We start from the raw sequence: 21,369 nt of genomic DNA on the forward strand, positions 1-21,369 counted from the left end.
AGGGTGAGCACCAGTGTGGACGCCAACTCCGCCAGCATGCGTCCGCGCAATTCCACCTTACGATAGCCCCATAGCTGGCTAGGGGCGTTGAAGTCGCCCACAATCAGCAGGGGGTCGCGACCCGCCTCTTTAAGTGCACGGCTAAAGAGGTCCGCGAAGGTCACTCGCTTTAGTTTCGGGGAGCAGTATACATTAAGTACGTGTAAGGGAGGATCCGACCGTCGAAGGGGAAGGATCCTTACCATGGCGTATGAGTACGGTATATTGAGATCGAGGTCAATTTCGGAGGCGGTGTACTACTTGTGTACGAGGAGACAGGACGAGGGGTCTCGCTGGAACGTCGCGTAATTAGTCAACTGGGCCGCCGTTCCTGGCTCCTGGAGGGCGACCACGGCGGGCAAAGCCTCGAAACTTTCTAGGTAGAGACGCAGGTTCGCGCGTTTCTGCCGGGCCTTGAAGCCTCTACAATTCCATTGCGTTACGGTTACCAATTTGTGTGTTTTCGGAGGAGGGGAACGCTTGTTATGTCGTCCTGCCATCATTAGCAATGGAGGTGTCAGATGGAGGCTGATGGGACTCCGACCTAGAGCCAGCACCGGGTTGGGGTGCGGGGTTGGAGTTCACCGAATCCGCGTCTCTGGGAGTGCCGATAATTTTCTTGTGCCTGTTGAAGGCTCGGATCCCCTCGAACCGCCGGCTCGTTCGGGTGGTGGTGGATTTCATGCACCGGCTGATAGCTGCAGGGACCGATGCCGAGCATTTGGTCTCCATGCAGCTCATCGCCGTTTCTAGCATTTTCTGGAAATGGGAGGTGAGACGCGCCTCCATTGCGCCCATTGCCGACTCGAACGCGGGCGGCACTTCGGGCTCACTCTCCATGGCGTCGGAACTCGGGATACCCGTCGCAGCAGCTAGCTTTTCCTCTAAATTTTGAATTTTGGTGAGCAAGTGCCCGATCTGTGCTCTTAGCTGCTCATTTTGTTTGCGGCTTTCGACATCAATGCCGTAAGCCGAGGAGGGGGAAGAGGGTGAGGAGGAGGGAGGGGAGGAGGCGACCTCTGCCCAGCTGCTCACCTGAGTGTGTTGCTGCTGCGCCGGGGCGCGGGCTCCGGCAGCGCCACTTGGTTTGAGGGCGGGGAAGTGCTTGGCGTCGTCTCCGCTAGGGGGCGGTGGTGGCGCCTGCTTATTCTTCTTCATTTTCTTCTTTCGCTTCTTCTCTCCCGTTGACTTCACTCCGGGAGAGGAGGAGGCCGCGTTGATGTCTCCCTCGCGCGAGCCGGTGGCGTGATTGCCGCGTACCGCGCCGCCATTGGCTTCGTCGACGGGGGCACCTTGCCTGTTTCCAGGCGCTGGCTTCTCGGTTACTCCATGTTGGGAGGGCTTGGCTCCGGCAAGATGAAGTCTGCGGAATTTTGCCTTACAATCTTTCGAGCCCGTGGGGTGGGCTAGTCCACAGATTGCACAGGACGGGTTGCACTCGTGTGGCGCACGGCCGTCCTGCGTCACAGTCACAGTTTGGCCGCAAAGGCCGCACTTGGGCGAGTTAGGCGTGGGGCAAATGTCCGCGCGGTGTCCCACAGTACCGCACTTCACACAGGCCGGTACAGTGCGCTTGTATTCTCGGACGGGGGTGAGTTCCCCGTTGTAGTGGACGTACCGCGGGACCACCTTTCCAACAAAGGTGATCACCGCGATGGATGATTGTCCGAGGCGGCGAATGTTGGCAATCTGGCCGCCTCGCCAGGCAATTTGGGCGGTGAGCGTTGCGCTGGTTTCTTCGTCGGCGATGCCTCCGATGACGCCGCGGCACACGTCCCCGGTTTGTTTCAAATGCCCGTGTACGGGCAGGGTGCCTTTGGTTGTCGACAACTTGAATTCGCCGAGCAGGCGATCGGCAAGGTGTGGATTCCGTGCGCCCACAACGAGCAGATTCTGCTCCCAGGCGGGGACGATATTTAGAACGTGCTCGGCAGTAGAAATACCGAGGTGCGAGTTCAGGGCTTTGCCCAACTCACCACGTCGGAACGTATTCCGTAGGTCGGCGGTGACCCTGGGCTTGATTATGACCACGTAGTCTTCAGGGTGCATCTGTGGCATTGGGCGGGGTTTCCACTGACGCGACTGGGATTGTTTTGTACGCGATGAGGCAGGCCCGTGCGTGAGGGCTTGCTGCTTGGCTTGGGACGCCGCCGATGTGGCAGCCGCCGTGTTGGAGCCGGCTCTGCCGCGCCGGTTGACAAGTTGAAAGAGCTCCTCGTGCTCGAAACGTGCAGGTTCCGCGGGAGCTTCAGGTTGAGGTGCCGAAACAGTCGTCCAGGCCATTTCGGCAGGGTCGTGGCCCCTTAGAGGGCTTGGGAAGCCATCTTGAGATGCGGCGAGGGTGTCGCCGCCACGGGAGCGACGCAGCCGTTAGGCCTAGCGCCCGCTTCTCGTGGCAAAGTGACAATCTCCCCTCGCAAAGCGAAAATTGGGCCCACCTGATGAAATTTGGTGTCTCCAGAGTCCTGGTGATGTTAGGGACCCACTCGATCAAATTTCGAGAGAGGCCGAATTGATGCGCCGAAAGAAATAGCGACACTTGACGGAGCCGATATGGCATGCGTCCGCTCGCGTTCCTTCGACCTTCTGAGCTGTTACCAGGAGCGGCCATGCCCGGGGGGAGGAAATCGAGGAATGTACGTCGAGGCGTGACGCCCGCGCTTAGGGTGAGCTGCGGCACTAATCCTTTCTGTCCCGACGCGTGGCAATCGGTGGATCGAATGCGCATGCAGCGAGCTGCGCATTCCACTGGGCTCGGACCGGCGAGCCCTGGGCTCCGCCCACTTGCACATACGGTGCCACTGCACTGCGGTTGGTTAAAATTGGGCGAGAGCTAGATTACTCAAGCTCCGCCCAATTATCGAAGGGGTTAAAACCCGTGGGAAACAACGTCTTGGTACGAGCGCGCCGAGTCTCAAGCTCGGCCGTTTTTAACAGCCTTTTTTAAACAGCCTTTCTTTAAACTGCCTTTTCTTTAAACTGCCTTGTCATCACTGCCTTGTATTTCGGTCCCGTCTTTAATAAATAAGTTTTGCTTTGAGAAGTTGGAATTGCTGCCCCAACCGGCAACGCGTCGATATATATATATATATATATATATATATATATATATATATATATATATATATATATATATATATATATATATATATATATATATATATATATTCCCACCGAGTATTGCGAGGTCGCGCACAGCTGACCTGGAAAACAATGATGTAGTGCTTGTGCTATTGCTTGTCGACCGCCATTACCGCTATATTGAGGACAACAACAACAACCTCTTCCTCCTGCCTGGCTCCTGGTATTCAGTAACGTCTCCCTCACAAATATACGTGACATTACATACAGAATCGAGTCAGGTTTGAGGCGCTGTCGCTTCAGCATGTGGATTCGGAACAGAGAAAGATTTGCACCTTAGTCGCTGTCGATTGAATTGCCACGATAAAAATTCGGGCCTAGATGGTTTGTGGCGAAGGGCAGCTCCGCGACACGGATCCACTCTTCAGAGCTTAGCACTTTTTGGGAAGGCATGACATGGTGTGTCCCTTTACCTGCCGTACTACTGTTACAACCTCTAGCCGAATAACACTTTGGGCACCCCACCATTCGCTCGGCTGGCAGGCACGTGGATCACATTCGAGCTCAAAGGACTCCGGTCACAAGCGGTGGCACAATCGCAGCGCGTCCTCTACGTGGTGCAGTATGCGCACGCCATGATGCCGAAGCGGCCGGGCACGGAGGCAGTGAGACGTGTGACGTCACAGCTTCCAAGGAGCAGTAGTTCGGGGCGCCGTCGCCAGGTGCATCAGTTCAAAGAAAAAATGAGGGGAAAATGGGGTTTCTGCTGGCTTCGTGCAAAAAACGATGCGGTTTCAATCGTCTTAGGAACTCCAGCTTTCATCCCAGTAGAAAATTAGACCACCTAAAATTTAATGCAGTACCCCTTTAAGCACCTCTTTATTTCTGTTGTGTACCGCCGTTTTTCAGCTCGTGATTTTACCGGAAATTTTGGCACCGATGAATCTTCTATGTACTTTTACTTATCCCTAAATATGCACCGGTTTTGAATGGTCGTACGATCCCAGAATCCTCTCTATAAGTTCCCTGAAAAATTTCAAGCATCAATTCACTTTGTCGACGTCAGCACGTGCATAGTTTAGAATGATATCGTTACGCTAGGGGTTGGCTGCCGGAGCGTCCAATGGAAGCAGCTGGGCAGAGCTCAGCTGAAAACAGCCGCTCAAGCTGAGACGACCAGTCGACGAACGACGTTCTCCTCCTACTGATGATCTCAGATTCACCTTCATCGCTATCACATTTTACTGCTGGGCAGCCAATGATCACTGGCCGAGGTAGACAGGCATCAACACGGGAAAGGCAGGTATTCATATAGGCGAGATAGGCGATTTCGGTCATGGCTGAACGACGACCACTAGAGATGTGACGTGCTATCCGGTATAGTTCAGGTTGCTGACGCGGTCGATGAACGCGCAAGACCCAGCGTAGTGCGCCGATATATTCTGCGTTGAGACAGGCTTCCGGAGAGGCTGCCAAAGCCACGCTAAAAGACAAGGACAGTGGGTAACATAGCGATGCCCGCTGTCGCAGTGAGCTTTGGAGCGCTCATGCGAAACGAGATTCCGCAGGCGGGAGAGGTGGCACTCTTCTTGGGCCAACGGAGGGTTTGGGCGATGAACGGTTCGTCATCGACGAACAATGGGCATGGCAATACGAGGTGCAGTTTTAACGCTCACCATCTCGCCACCGGGATTAATTGTACAACATAGATATGGGGAGGCGCCTTTCATTGTTAGTTGAAGAGCCTATTTATTCTGCTGTTTTCATTTTCGCTACATTCAGTGCCCGGCATGGCGACACTATTTGCAGCTTTAAAGCTCAGTGCCACCTCCTCGGGGTGCTCTGCACTGCATACGTTCCTATTGTGACGCGCACTCTAGTCATCGTTACAGCGCTTATTATTTAGCTTTTCCATTGTTGCTGTATCCTGTGTCAGGCATAGATATATCATGTGCCGTTTTAACACTGAGTCCGATGTACTCCGGATGCTACGCACCTCACATTTGACGTGGTGCAACATTATTTATAGTTAATGCGCTCATTTAATCTGCTGTTCTGGCAGATTCTGTTTAGGCATGTCGATACGATGGCCTGTTTTACAGGTCAGTCCAATTTCTCTGGGGTGCCATGTACCTCATGCTTACTGTTATGCCCACTTTAAATTTTGTTACCACTCATTTCTTCTGCTCTTTTCATTTTACCACATTTATTGTCTGGCATAGGGATAAGATGTGCAGTTTCAATGCTGTCTGATGCCCCCGGGAAGCAATGTATCGAATACTTCGTGTGATGCGAACATTATTTATCGTTACCGAGCCTAATACTTCTGCGCTTTTTTTTCCTGCTTTCAGTATATGGCATCATAAAGCGATGTGTAGTTTTAACGTTGTGTGGAACGTCGTCGGCGTGCAGTGCACCTATTAAATATTAGGATCAGTACATTAATTATCGTTACGGCATCAAATTATAATTCTATATATATTTGAGCTGAATTTAGTCACAGGCATGGTGATAGGATGTTCAGTTACAGCTCTCTGCTCATAATCCTCAGTGTGGAATGTATCTCGTGCCTGTTATGCATAGTTTATGACTTGGCTTTATTGGCTTGAACGTCGCAAAGTGGCACAGGCTATTAGGGATGCAGTAGTGGAAGGATTGGACTAATTTAGACCACGTGCGATTATTGAACGTGCACTCACATCGCACAGTCGACGGGCCTGTAGCACTCCGCTTCCATTGAATTGTGACCGCCGTGGGCCGGGATGGAACCCGCGCCTTTCGGGTGAGCAGCCCGAACAGTCTAACTACTTAGCCCCCGCGGTGGTTTTTGTTTATTTTTACTGTGCCTAACTTTTCTTCCTTTTTTTTTGTTCCTACTTTCAGTATACGGCATGATGATACGGTGTGCAGTTTCAACGTTGTGGCCAATGTGTTTGGGGTACAATGATCTTAACTCGTATTTATTATGATGAATATTTCTATCATCGCTGCCGCTACTAATTATCATGCTGTTCGAATTTTTGTTACATTTAATTCCAGACATGGCGACTTGATGTTCACTTCTAGCTCTTTGTCCGTGGTCCTAGGGGTGTAATGTACCTTATACGTATTGTTATGCATACATTTTTAAGTAACATTAAGATGTCTAATTCTTCTCATCTTTTCCGTGTCCTGCATGGGGGTACAACGTTGAGTTTTAACTAATCATTCAATGTCGCCGAGGTACAATGCAGCTTACATTTTTTTGTGATGTATACTTTATCGTTGCTGCGCCTAAATTTTCTGTACCTTTTATTTTTGCAACATTCACTGCCCTGCATGGCGATAAGGGTTACAGTTCTAGCGATTCGTTCAATGTAGCCGACGCGCAATGCATTGTACATTTATTGTGATGCATAGTTTATTTATCTTTAGTGCGCGTAATTCTACTGTTATTTTCATTTCCGCTATCTACATGGTCGTGCATGGCGGTACGAGACAGAGTTTTAACGATTCGTTGAATGTCGTCGAGTAAAATGCACCTTACATTTATTGTGGTACATAATTTATTTATCATTATACCTCAGTCGTCTGCACTTTCTATTTCTGCTACATTCACTGGCCCGCATGGCGATACGTGTCACAGTTCTAGCGACTCGTTGAATGGCGTCGAGGTACAATGCACCTTATATTTATTATGATCTTATATTTGTATTGCGCGAAAAACTGAAATAAAGAAAGAATTCAATCAATCAGTTTAGTTATCGTTACCGCGCCTAATTCTACTGTTGTTTTCATTTTTTTTTGTTATCATTGTCCTGCAATGCGGTAAGAGACAGTTTTAACGATTATTTCATTGTAGATAAGAAGCAAGGCACCTTATATTTATTGTGATGCATAGTCTATTTATCGTTACAGCACGTAATTCTTTTGATGTTTTCATGTTTGCTACGTTCAGTATCCGGCTTTTCGATACAATGTACAGTTTTAATAGCCTTCCCAATGCCTTCGCGTTGCAATGAATCACATTCATGAATGGTTTGTATATTGTTACATGAAATATTGCGCTCCGTTTATCTCAGCTACGTTTATTTTCCTGCATGGGGATACGATATACAGTTTTAGCGCTCAAAGCAGTGTACTCGGAACTCAATGAAGCGCAATATTATTGAAAAGCATGCTTTATTTATCTTTAGCGCGCATTGTTCTCAATTATTTTTTTCATTTTTGTTACATTCCTTGTCCTGCATGAACTGCTATAACGCACCGCAACCTTGTAAGAAAAAATTGCGCTTCCATGTGTGAATCGGTTTCAAAGTTTCACTTTGTTGCGATGGTACGCTTTAGAATGCACTTTTTCTGCGTTCCCGTAACCTTGCAGATTCATGACAGCGAGTGACGCAGGCATTTCGGTGTCACAGCAGTAAAAAAAGACGCAAGCAAACAACATCTCTCTGTTCGTCCCTCCAACTTGATTGCTTGACGGTTCAGCGATTCAAATAGATTAAAGTAAAACATTTTTTAGAGTGTAATAAGCAACATTACCAAAACAGAAAATAAATGAAAAGAATTTTGTACCTGCCGTACCCAGCTGTGAGTGCTAGGCAAGCAGCTCACCAGCTCTACAAAGACAGTCAGCAGTCACAGCAGACGCGTAATTGTTACGGTCGACGCAAAACTTAAGTGGAATCTTTAGAATGCGTGAAATAATCTTACGCCCTACGTCACTTGAAAGCAGGTAAGAGGGCTCTATTGCTGATCTCTTTGAACATTAGGGTGTACCAGCTGCGATATGTGAATTCAGCAATTCTAGTTTGAATTTTGCGGTGTTGATTCTATATTTCAGACAATATTGGCACCAAACTGACACATTATTTTATTATCTTGTAAAATATGGTCTGCACGAAATGGTAGCGCTGGCCGCTCAAGTATACATAGTGCCAAAAAGAATGCTGGGGCCCAAATAGCATTGGTATTGTCCTGCACTGAAGAACAGCAACAAGGACTACCGGTTGCCTCTGAGCGCCCCCTCAGCCGGCTGTTATTTATTTATTTCACAATACTGTGGACCTTTCCCAGGCTCCGACAGGATTGGAAGCATTTAACAGCAAAAAAAAAAAAAAAACAGGCACGGTTTTCCGTAACATTTATCGAAGAAAACATAGAACACATAAATCATTGTATCAGTAGAGTGCACAGTTTTAAACTGAAGGAATAAATGACAAAGCGAAAGGTCAGGAATCGAGCGTCAAGCCATTAAAGAGCGAACATCTTACGATTTATATGAAATCCCGACGCGGGGTGTTGCGCAGCCATCAGCGGTAGTGTTGGCAATGTGGGAAACTGCAAAAATAAAGAATGGGTATTTGTGTGAATTGTGCAGCGTTTGCTGCCACATTAACTTTTTTTCTATTCTCTGCTTGTGTAATGCAGTGTTATTAATAACAACAGCGCAATAAGGTAGGACGAGGACACAAACGAAATGAGACGGGACCAGGGCTGGCACTCATCTCCTCATCCTGTTACAAAAAGAGGTCATGTACCGCAGAGCATATGACACTATTCATCACGTGAAAAGCAAGCCTTGGACGCAGGAAAGAGAAGACAGGACAAGGCCATTCAAATCCTGCGCAAACTGACCTTGTTTACCAGTTGCCGCACTCACGTGACTGTGCTTACGTTCTACAGATCGGCCGCTGCGTGAGTGCGTACTGAGTTAATGAAACATGCAAATTCTATGCAGCCTAATTCACTGCGACTTCTATACACTCGTCTTTCTTTGTAGCGCTAGTCCGTTTTGTGATAGAGATGAAAATATTTGCGAGCTAGCAAAAGGCTTTGATATCATCAAAAAACCTGGGCCACCAGAGGTATACGTAAGGAGTTTCAAGTAACTGTTTACTTGTTATTAATTACATTTTCTTGTAGTTTTGTAATTAGTAGATACTTTTTCAAACAGAAACGTTCCAGGTAATGCAGTTACTTCTTTCTGTAATTGATTACTGGTAATCAGTAACCTTTTCTCAGAAACAAGTTGTAAACAACCGTACAGTTTTCGGAACGTAAACTAAACGCCAACACTCGAGCTAGCGGGATCTTTCCTTCGTGACGGAGAGGCAACGGACATGCTGCGGAAAAGCATCGCGCGTGATCATGTCCGGACCACAACAGCCAGGTCACTACTTTCTTCTACGGCACTTCTCACCCAGAGAGATACGATTTGACCGCTCTGTGAGGACCCTCGTCCTGTCAGATATTTCGGCAACTTACCTTCCGCTACATCCGGCTCGGAGGGTTATGCACAAAACATTAAGCAACAACGAAGCACGATGCTTCATAGAGGACTTAGACACTAGCACCGAAGCACTGCGCAGCTATGAGCTGGTGCTCAAGGCATACATTAGTTATAGTAACGCCCTTCCTTCAGGCGCATATATTGAGACAGCGTTCAGTGTACGTGCCAAACTCTTCACGAGGAAATGTGGCGCAAATCAGCGACAATTTTGAAAACCAACTTTACCCTCCTTGACGATTAACGCGCAGAAAACCTCAAGCAGATAGCAGTAGTTTATTGTAATCTTCGTAAATTTAAGATAATGAAAGTTCAAGAAACAGACCCAATAGAAACTGATTACTTTTCTGTAATTGTTCGATTTCTTTTTGAGACAGTAATTAACCCCTGTAATGAGTTAAATTTCAGATTGAGTCAATGCAATGGTAATCGGTTACTTATTTTCTGTAAGGTGCACAAGACTAGCAATCATGCATTATGCATTAGCCACCCGGCCATAGCGTTAACGGCCAAAAAAGTTTCTGTCTTTGACAATACATTATAGAGCTCCTTTACATCGAATGACTGCTTCTTCTCTTCTGTAGGCTTTTTTTATTAGATAGCCTTGGATTCCCAGCGCGCACACTTTTTTGTAGCGAGAGCTACACTGGGCTACCATTCGAGTATTTCGCGGTAGCCGGGAGAGGAAAGTTGTGCGCATGCGCCGTTACCATGCCAACCGGAGACGAGCAGCAGATGCGGCGTGCGCTTCGCCGTCGCCGCGTCCGCGCGTCCGCTCCACCGTCGGAGCCGCGAGTGACGTCACGCGGATGAGCAGTTGTGCGCATGCGGTGATACCATGATAACCAGAGGGACCTCAAAGGTGCGCCGCGCGCTTTGTCGCCACCTCGCCACGCGCAGCTCTAACACCCGAACCGCGCGTCACATGCGCATCGTTGCGTATAAAAAACGGAGATGTAATGGACGGCTGTATCACAACGTTTGACGTTGATGAACAGAAGGAGAGTCTAGCCGCCGCTTAACGGCGGTGTAGACTAGAGAAGATTAACTCTTCTGATCCTGAGGTTGTCGCCTGGCACTTGGCTACTCAACAAAGAGAGAATGAGCGTCAGAAGGTGAAGAGAGCAGCGGAGACGCCCGAACAGAGAGAGGAACGCCTTGCCGAACGGAGACGCCAGACTGGCGAGCGTAATAGACGGCGCATAGCCGCCGAGATGGAGCCTATGGAAGACGTCAGTCAAAGGGAATCAACAGAGAGGGTGTTAAGGCCCGTCGTGTGACTCATCACACTATTCGAGTTTAAACAAGCTCAGCCAGGGAAACGTACCTCTCGCTACGTATATCCTGACATAGCCGAGCTAAGCCACTGCGAATTTTTTTGGCCAAAGTCAGAGTCATTTGTTCTTAATTCTATTTGTTTCTGTGCTTTTTTCGGTGCTTTTCTATTATCAAAGTTGGGACTGAGCGATTGTCCCGTGTGTTTCACTCGTGTCCCATCTGCTGCTCTTGCTCTGCTGTTTGCAATGAACCCTGACAGAATTGTGGAACTATCAGCGCTATGACAGTGGAGCATTTATTTTCTCTTGACCACTTGTGAAGATCCCAAAGTTCTAGCGCAGTAGAACAAGCTATTCTAATTTTCAAAACGCGACATAATGTAGTAATTACTGAAGCATGACACAAAAACCAGGGGGAAATTCAACGCTACGTCAGAACTAACATCCTGCAGGAGAGCGTGCGTCTGTGTCGTGGTTGGTTGTCAGCAACGCACCTTCAAGCACACGAATTACTGAGCTCAACGTTTGTGCCATTGCCCAATACGGCGTGCAACAGCTTGTGATAGCTAAAATACGACACATAATTCGAGCCATCCAAATGTACGGGACGTACCAGGATGGTGGCAATAAAAAATTCGCTTCCCGAGATTGCTTGGTGCATTCCTGACTATTGTCTCACCGAGAAGTTCCTCTATGAACACTCGAAAGCACAGCGTTTGCTTGGCGTCGAGGGTTGAGTTAAGGCAAGTGAAAACGAGTACATCGAATTTTACCGAGACGAATGTTTCTGTTGTGTGGTAATGTAGAAAAGACAGAAATTACAATTCCTGATGCCTGAGCCGATGAATCGAGTGGCCCCAAAAATCTGTTCCCGCCTTTTTTGTCACTTTCTGTTTTCTTCATCCTGTGTTATCTACGCGGCTGACTTCGTTTCGTCGTTAGTTTCAAAGCCTTCTAGCTCTTCCGCTTTTTATTTATCCCTGGGGGCAATTTCTTGTTTTCGCAGATCACACAGCGTGAATCGCTGTTTAGTTTTCTTAGCTGCGGCATTAAATTTCATTTCTCATTAACCATTTTTTTGGTGTGCGTTACATGAGAAATGGTTAAAGACTTTGCGGACACTTTAGGTCACCTGAAGTGCGTGACTCGATGGCTCTAAACGGCCCGTACCGTCACTTGGGGATCCCTGGAGCACCCCTTCGCAGACATCGACATTCTTGTTGCAACCATATGCTGCTTTATTGAGCATCATTGTCAATATTTTATGTGGCGTATATAGTGATCTTAATTACCTAAGTATGCCTGCGATGTAATTCGCCTACAGTGTGTTGTGATCTCCTCGTAAAAGGCCGCCAAGCAAGTCGCTACTAAAATCTAGAATATATTTGTTTAGTTAAGTGTATATATAAGTTAACTCAAAGGCGTCCATTTCAGGTGGGGCTTATCGAGAATTGTGCGCTTTTTTTTTCTAATGAAGGGCCATTCTTTTATTTATGAAGGAGAATAATGTAAGTGACGTACAGGAATAAAATGAAAACTGACCGGAATTCATCGCAGCCCTAAGGCGCAGCAAAAAAAAAAAACGCACAGAAACCTTCCTTCTGGTCTCTGGCCAAGGTTCTAAGCCAGAATCGACGACTGCTTGTTTCAGTAATGAAGGAAATATTTTAACACGGCAGCGTTAAATGTCGGCTGTCGCTGAAAGATGGCGTTGTCATCGTCTTTGGCGTCGCAGGTCGTGAACGAAAAATCGTGATGAAGCAAAGAATTATTACAATTAAAGAAAGGTCAAAGAATGTTTGGATTTACGCCAAATTGTTCATGTAGGTTGCTGTAACTAATCGAAAGCAATTGAGCAGAATAGAAAATTGAGTTAATGTGGGTTTGGTTGGGGATCGAATGAAGGACCTTCGAGCAGCGAAACGGCCAAGCTACCCATATGACACTAAGGTTTTTGGGTCAAGCTGAATTAAGGTGAACCTTGTGAATTCGTTATGGTCTTTGATTTGAGTAGTCTTAGAGACATGTACTTATGCGTAAATGAGTAATTATGAGTGTGCCAATTACGAATTGGTTCATTTTGAGAGTGTTGAGTAGGAAATGCGAGCGAGACCCAATAACGCTATCGCGTTCTACTTTTAAACGGACAACTTGAGCAATCGTAATATTTATCTATTTGTATTTCATACACGCGCCAGCAGTGGTAGTGCAGTTTATGCAAGGTGATTTGTTTATGCTTTCGCTACACCTGTAAACAAAGTAATCTTGAAACCGAGCCGTTATTAGTGTGTGAGTACTTATCCAGTGGGTACAAACCCCGAGAAAAATCGTCCGTTTTCAGTGCGCCTAGCGCGAACGCTCAGTCCCGCAGCGCTGCCCGCTCATCTTCTTCTACATAGCAAAAATCCGGGCTTACGCACTAATTCGAATGTAGTAAACATTGCCTTTAGTTATTCTGTATTTCTCTTCAGGTCATCAACTGGGAGAGATCACGAACTTATTAGTGCCACAGCCTTGCGGGAGGCACCGGGTGCACAAGTGGAATCTCCTTCGAACGGAACTCAACAGAGCAAACCTGGCGTCGACAAATGTTGGGGACGCGCGGTGATTGCGTGTGGAGCGACCTTGTTTGCTTCAGCCGTGCACTCAACTTCGGGATTTTTCTACGTTGCTTTCATGCGTGAATTCGGCGTGAATCGCGAGGCAGCGTCTTGGCCAACCAGCGTCTTTGATGCCCTAGACGAAGCTGGAGGTGAGTGCAGACGCCTAATAAGCCTAATTTACCGAGTGAGCTCAATTTTGGTAAGAAAAGCCACCGGTCAAGCAGGCGCGCTCAATGCCCCGGTAAGAAACGGTTAATTGATATACAATTTGGCTGTACTGCCAATCAGGAATATAAAAGCTGTGTGAATGTGCTGCAAATTAATCACCTGCTAAGTGATCCCTTTTATTCCTTTGTAACTGAAGAAAAGAGATTAAGCCGGTGTAATACCTTGAAGAATTTGTCAACTTCTTTCAGTTGCACATAACTTCGCTAACACTACCGAATAATCCCAGTAAAAAATACCATCTCGGAATTATTAGAGTCGAATATTCACAGGCGCATCATCCATTTTTGGCCTGTAATTGTTATAACAGATATCGCCGTGATTTTTCATCTGGTTGCTTAACTGTTATCCTACTAATAAAACGCACACATGATGTGTCCCAGCTCCAGCAAGCAAAGGCTTCATCGATCGCATTTTTGTGATATGTTCAAAATTGTTTCACATGGTTTGACACAATATGTATTTAAACTCAGCGCAGCCGCTAAATAGAAATAACTGTCAACATTGCTAACCAAATCGGAAAGAGCACCAGTACAAAAGTTTCAAGAAACAAAAAATATGACACGTCTGTACAGCGCATCATCCTGACACTTTGTAACAAAATTTGGTGTTCACCTTTCCCCATATGTGATGGTTTTAAGGTAAATTAATAAGATGAAATAAAACTTGATTTGTAAATTTCTTTCTATTAATAGTCTATGGTTTATGCGGTGTATCGTCCAAAAGCGACTCAGGCAATGAGGTTCGCTGTAGCGGAGGTCTCCAGATAATTTCGACCGCCCGGGGTTCTTTAACGTGCACTGACATCACAGAGTGCACAGTCCTCTAACAACTCGCCTCCATTGAAAAGCGCCTGCCGCGGTCGGGATCGAACCCACGCCCTTAGGGTCAGCAGCCGAGCACCGTAACCACTGAGCGACCACGGCGGCCTTTTCTATGAATGCTACGGATGCAAATATGCTTCAAAGAAAACAATCACCAGTGCTTGCAGGGTGAGTCACAGACTTCAGCGAGAGGTAGTACTTCGGTAAAGAAACCGTTTTTTTGGTCGCTGAAGGGGCTGCTGGTGGGGGACAACACTGTTCAGGAGTTGGTCTTTCTCGAAGGCGAGGCTGATGCAGGTGCCACATTTAGTGCTCTTTGAGCACTTGTCGGACACGAGCCGCTATGTGAAATACCACATCCGCAGCGCCGAATCCCACCCCGCTCCAGCTTCAAAGCGCGCTGAAGCGTATGAGCCTTCTTGGCATTCGTATTTGTGGTGCGTAGAGACCGCGCTATGCGACAAGTGTTGCTTATGTCACCGCGCAACGACAATCAATTGTTTATGGATGGAAGTCAGGAGGGCTCCCTTTGCCACAGGGTGGGGGCAGTTGTCGCCGTTTTCGGAGATGTCTTAAGAGTACCACTTCGAGGCTAAGCATTGTCTAAAGCGTCATAGTTAGCACAACAGACGGAAAGGAGTTTCTGGTTAAGGTACGGCCACCTTATTTTTTTGCTTTTGTCGGATGCTGCTTAATCACAAAACAATCGCGCCCGCACGCCCTCGATAGGATCTTGGCTGTACAAATAAAACATAAAACCACGAAATACAAAGCTGTTATCCAACCGAACCCATCGCATTTATCAACCATTTTCACGTGCAGTATCGTTGTATACTGGAGGAATTTAACATGAGTTAAATACATTAACCTACGCATGATACAAATGAGATAGCCTATATATCCTTTTCTTTGCACAACTGATAAATGGAATGGTTTTGATAGATTCATGTAGAGCATACCTATCAATAAATACCTTCAAACTTTACGACCGTTTGCCCTCTACTTAGCTTTGTATCCCTAACCGGCACCGTTGGTTACGTGTTTCGCTTTTTTCACGTCTCACGTTTTTGGGGTATGTTTCAGCTAATGGTAGATATCATAAAGTAGTAAAGGGTGTATTTTATAACTGTATGGCCGACATTATACTGTTGAGAGAGGCATGAACACATACATTATGTCGCTGTATACAGATCTATTGGTGGCTGACGCTTGTTACTTTACGCCGACTCACGAAGGTAACTTAGTTACAGTATTCGAGAAAACATAGGATGTAATAATTTCAGCTCTGCAGAATAAAATAAATACAAACTATAGGCTAGACACAAAATGATTAGTATTTTCTCGCTTGATAGATATCCTTACATTTTAAAACACTTTGCTTACTCACCTGAGCTGCGCTCTTTCAGCTGGTCAACTGCCATGAAAAAAAAAAAAAACATTGTTTAAATATTAACAATGAAGCTGCAAAAATTACCTGAAAGTTCATATTTTGTGTTTCCAGGAAGCATTTCATAATTAAAAGAGCCGAAAGGAAAACCTGCATTGTGGGTTGTTCTCTCTGCAATGTAAGACATTTTATTTTATGCCAGTGCATCATTGACGAGCTCATGGCATTTGTGCATTAATTATGAGAGGTTTTGCTCGATGAAAATAGTCTACAGAGATGTAAAGCTCGTTTCGAATGCCAGTCTATAGGCGTGGAAACCCCTCTTTAAAACCTAGCCTGCAACAACCAACTAATCAAATGGGTTCGGCTAATCAGCCCAAGGACGTGTAAATGAATCCAACACGTGGCGACCGCATTTTGATATTGGAGTGTGGTTAAACGCTTGTTTATTTTGCGCTGTTAGTATGCGTTAAAGAATCCAAGGTCGTCGAAACTCATGGCGAGTCCTCGACTAAGGCGCGCTTCATAGCCCAATGCAACTCAGGGACGTCATACTCGACATTACGCTGCATGTACCAAAAATTGTTCAACTTGCTTTCAAGAACCACCTTGATTGTGAGTTATTGACACTCGTGTATTTATTATTTAATTTTTTTTAAACATACTGCAGTCAATGAACACCAAGCAAGGAGGGCAATACAGGTGACATGAAAATTCATTTCAGCCCCACAATTGGCAAGCAATCACAAAACACAAACCGAACAGAATGCAGTGCAAACACTTGAAAAAGAGTACAAAGGGGAGAAATGAATCAGCAGATAGTGAAGCAAAAAATCAGCCCAGGGTTTTTCGTGCACTTTCTTTAAAAACTGTTACATTATCAGCGGAAAACACATCATTTGGAAGTACATTCTACTGGGTGACAGTGCGTGGAAAAAAAATTCTTAAATCTGTTAGTAGGAGCAAAGATTGGTTCCAGGTTGTGATAAAAAGCTTTCACTAAAGAGCTAGGTAAAAAACACAAGAATTCACAAACACTTGTCAATTCTATTGGCTATAAGAGAGAACAGGGTTCGCATAATCCCTAAGACGTGTTAGGCAGCCAGCATCAAGCAAAACGAAAACACTTATTGTAGGCTGATGAACAATTCTTTAAGCTGCAAAGCATGATCAATGAGTTCTCTGGTGTATGAAGACAAAAGAATTCGCTCGTATTTGGAGAAAATCGCCTCGAAGCCTTTGCTGCTGTTACTCAATGGTCTCCTACTGGTTCGGTTGCACAGCACCCATAACAGATGTATGCGTGCTTACGAAAGAGTACCTATTTAACCGCAAACTGCTTACGGCAAGTATGTTTTTTCTCTTTTCCAGGGGCCATCGCGTTTGCATTTCTTAGAGGCTTTGCTGTTTCTACAATTGGCATGATTGGAGGTGTTTTGGTTTGGTGTGGCATCATCGCGTCTGTGTTTGCTCCAGACATGATGTGGATGTCCCTGACATTCGGATTTGTTCAAGGTAAGCCTTATCCTGATGCCATGGCCTCCACTGCATAAACGAAAGCAAAAAAGTGTTCTATTTTTGGCATGATAATGAACTCTGTGGTTCTTCAATTTGCGTATTAGAGCAGTACAATGACCTCGGCTTCGTTGAAAACTATGCTTCGGCTCAGTCAAAAACGTTATGCTTCGGCTCAGTCGAAAACTGTGAAACGCGCCATTTCCAAGCTTTGCCTTGAATCGGCTCTCATGAAGTCGTGCTATCATACTATGCAAGGGAGCTATGACAAGCAGGTAGACAGATTACTGTCGGCAGGGTTCCCAGGCACAGTCATCACAGCGGTTGCTGAAGCCCTCTTACAGAAGATGAAAACCATCAAGTTGCAGCAGCCACGTGTCAGCAGAGAAACGGCTGTCAAACCGGAGGTAGTGCCGTATGTGCACAAGGTAGCCCACCACTTGAAAAAAGTGGCTAACAAACATGGCGTGCCGGTTGCTTTCTCGGCCTCACGAAAGCTGGCACAGCTCTGCGCGCGCATTGCGAGCAAAGACAAGAGTGGCTGCCGCGTCAAACATGCAAACAAGTTGACGAGTTGCTGCATCGGGGTGTTTTACAAGATACCGCTGTCATGCGGGAAGGTCTATGTGGGCCTAACAGGGCAGTGCATCAATGAAAGGGTAGTTGAGCACGCGCGCTCACTGAAAGACCTAAGTGGTGCACATCTTGCTCAGCATTGCGCTGAGTGTTTTGAGTGCCCTCGAGCGGCAGAACATTTGCCGCTGGCTAGTTGCCAGTCCTGCAAAAAGTGTCATCCACGGTTTCATGAGATAAAGATTTTAGGTAAAAGCAAAGATACTACGGCAAGGAAACTACTGGAGGCATTTCATAAAAGTAAGAGGGGTGTATATTTTGTTAGGGATACGTCTGTGAATCCATACAAATCGGAGATGGCATATCTTGAACGGCTCTGTTGAAAGTGGTGTGTGTGAACTGGTGTCTGCACGTGCTCTGGTTTTTCCGTATATTTGCTGCGCTGCTAGTGAATAAAGTTAGATGAAGCTTAGCGCTAGTCCTGTGTGCCCCTTTCGTCTTGGTTGCGCTACAGTTATCTTGTTACAATGACTTCCAGCAAAGCGTTAGAGACTAGCTTGAAAGCAAATGCCGGCAGCTGACAAGGATGAACTTCGTCCCGGCTGGCGGGACTAGTTTGGCGTTAATGTGCAGAGGCTTGCATGAACAACAAGAAATGCTAGTCGATATTCCATTCTGAGTCAATGTGAAGTATTTTCTCGAAACCTTTACTCTGAAATTACGCTCTTCAGCGCTAAGAAAATGCTTGTAATGACGGGAGGCCATTATTCTATATGCCGTGACGCATTTAGCATTACCTGAAAAAGCATTTCCGTTCGCTTCCCTTCTCGTCTATACTCTAGGCAGTGTGGTTCAGAGCAAAGTTTTGTTGAGTGTTTTCTTTAAGAATAAGCGTTATGCATGCTTCTTATTCAGTGGGAAAGTGTATTTTGATTAGTTATTTATCCGTCTAAAACTACAGGAAGCTATAAAAATATAGGAAGCTCTTGCGGAAACGCGTTCCATACAGCGCCTTCACTCGTTACGCGCGGTGTTATCTCCGTCTGACGGCTCAGCTCTGGTGTTTGCTGCAAGCCCGGTCTGAACTGCCGTGAGTGAGTTCAGTTCATCAACACAAATCGGGCTCGCAATCGGAATAGATGAATATTTATTTTGGTGAAAATGCATAATTGGGAGCGCATTCATATAGCTTTGAGCAATTGCATGTAAATTTTAAGAAAAGGCTAGTGTCATTTTTTTCCTTTCTCTCTTTCCTGTCTTTCCCTCCTGGGTTTTGTTCTAGTGGAGGTTGAATTGCCTGACATCCACAAATATTACGCTACTCATTTCACAGTTTGATTAACATTAAATAAAAAGACACTCACCTATAATTATCTGGCTTTGAAACACAGTCGTCTTCCTTCTCACTGTAGTCTTTTTTCTTAGTTACACTTGTTGGGGCATGCAGAAAGCACGTATTTTGGAAATATCGTTAGTAAGACAAAGACACTGTTACACAGAGATGCTATTGATCAACCCCTAATTAGCGAACTCGTCTTTTTTTCTCCCAGGTGCGGGATCCGGGTTTGTGTCGATGGCCGTCACCGTTATTCTGATGATGTACTTTGATAAGTACAGAGGCGTGGCCACGGGAATTCGCTGCGCCGGCTACTCACTGTCGTCGCTCATCTATCCGCCAATTTTCACATTTCTGAGCGAAGTGCTTCCTTTCCGTCAACTCATTCTAATCTTCGCCGGTATCACTCTGCACGTAACACCACTTCTGCTCGCTCTCAAGGAACCCCCTTGGACACGGAAGTCGGCCGACGTAACAAACTCAAGGAGAAGAGCAAATTCCATGAAGCGCATTGAAAGCGCGAGGACACGTCAGCAAAGCAAACAGAATATGAAAGGCTCGACTAAGACGAAAGAGGATAGAGTTTTTTCGGAGCGCGAGACGGCGATGGATCTGAACAGAAAATTAGATAGGACCGCTAAGAGCATAGTTTGCTACAGCATTGGAAAACGAAGCGTCGAACGAGAGAACAGCGTGACCGCGCGTGAAGCCTGCAATGAGGTGACAGCTCGAAAATCTCTAAAGGAAAATAACTGTGTTTCTAAGGTACCAAACAGAGCCGAATGTAAGTGCGTGGAAGGCTTAATGATGAATTCAACATGCAGAGCGAATAACAAAATTCTAGAGGAAAATTCAAAAACTCCACGGTGGCTGACACTAAAAACGAAAAATGAAAGAAGCGATATAAGCATCCTTCTGGATTCTCCGACAAAAGTGCTTAGTCACAGCCCATTCGACAGCGAACTACCTTTCTGGGAAGTTCACGAGAGACAGCGGACAATCGGTTGCTCGGTGGCTGAAGAGAACGGTGGTCACCGCAAGGGATCCCCCACAACGTCCCGCTTACCAGAGGATCAGTGCAATGGGGACAAGGGCAAGGCTGCTTTCGATGTCATCACTAGAAGCAAGGAGCGCAAAAAGGAAAGGCCAACACAAGGCGAGACGGCTTCCTTCGTTCAGCTTATTCTGACGCCGACCTTCTGGGCAGTCGTACTGGGCGCTGTGCTCGCCGAATTCACCGACTGTACATTCCTGGTGACCCTGGTAGATTCGGGTTTGGACCGCGGTGCAACGCGACTGCAGGCCGATCTTACGATAACGTGCTCAGCGCCGTCGCAGCTTGTGGGCCGCGCTGTTTTACCGCTACTGGCGGACATAGGCTTCGTCTCCCGCACGACGCTCGCATGCGTGTGCTATTTTCTCTTTGCCGCTGCTGTTATGGCGTTAGCCGTGACACGAAGTTTCGTTACGTACGCACCTTGCGCAGCGGCGGCTACGATTGTTTTGGGATGCCTCACGACCATGAAACACGTGGTCACCGCCGACTACTTCGGAGTGGGCGCGGTTCCAACGGCCTGGGCTGCCACAGGAACCATTCTGCTGCCAATGGTGCTGAGCACCCCTTTTATACTGGGTAAGAACAAAAATTGAGACCATGATGGGAGCTCAAACATGTTCATACCTCTTTGTATTTTCTGGAAAATCAGTCCGTAATTAATTCAAGCCACTACGATCTTCACTTGTCCATTAAAATATCCATTTCTAGGTATGCCTGGCGTTTCAAGTGGTACTACGATGCATTGAATCACATGGTGGCAGGCACTAAACGAGCGTTCTTATTTTTAACCCGCAAGTACTTCAAGTCGCCGAAATATGGGAGATCCTGAAGGACAAAGAGCCAATTGTAACAGCCGCCGTTGTTAAGTGTCTCGTACTATCATCAAGAAATGAAACCCGATCAAAACAACTGAGGTACGCACAGCAAAACAGAAAGCTCTTAGCAAGGAGAAACTCAATGCTAGCGGCAGTTAATTTCATTTCAAAGGCATGAAGCCTCTCCTTCGGAAATGCTAATCAACCTCGCTTGTATTTGCTCTCCGGGAGCTAATATGCTGGTGATTTTTTGTTGCCACCTCAGTTTCCGTGTTCGCATTTCATTCCTTGCTGAAAGTATATGAATGTATTTTTCAGGAAAAGCCAGCAGGGATGATGTTTAAGCACAACTCGTGACAAAGACTG

The 21,369-nt window shown here is 46.4% G+C and overlaps 1 protein-coding gene across 1 annotated transcript in view; it reads left to right on the top strand.

The window, feature by feature from the left end:
- The first annotated feature begins 7,813 nt into the window (after positions 1–7,813).
- Positions 7,814–21,369, top strand: part of LOC144121323 (uncharacterized) — a 45,276-nt gene continuing 31,720 nt past the window's right edge. The window contains exon 1 of the mRNA XM_077654489.1: positions 7,814–7,837. The gene's annotated coding sequence lies outside the window, so the exon portion shown is untranslated. The remainder of the gene's footprint in view (positions 7,838–21,369) is intronic.

This window comes from Amblyomma americanum, chromosome 2 (assembly GCF_052857255.1).
Source record: "Amblyomma americanum isolate KBUSLIRL-KWMA chromosome 2, ASM5285725v1, whole genome shotgun sequence".
Taxonomy (NCBI): domain Eukaryota; kingdom Metazoa; phylum Arthropoda; class Arachnida; order Ixodida; family Ixodidae; genus Amblyomma; species Amblyomma americanum.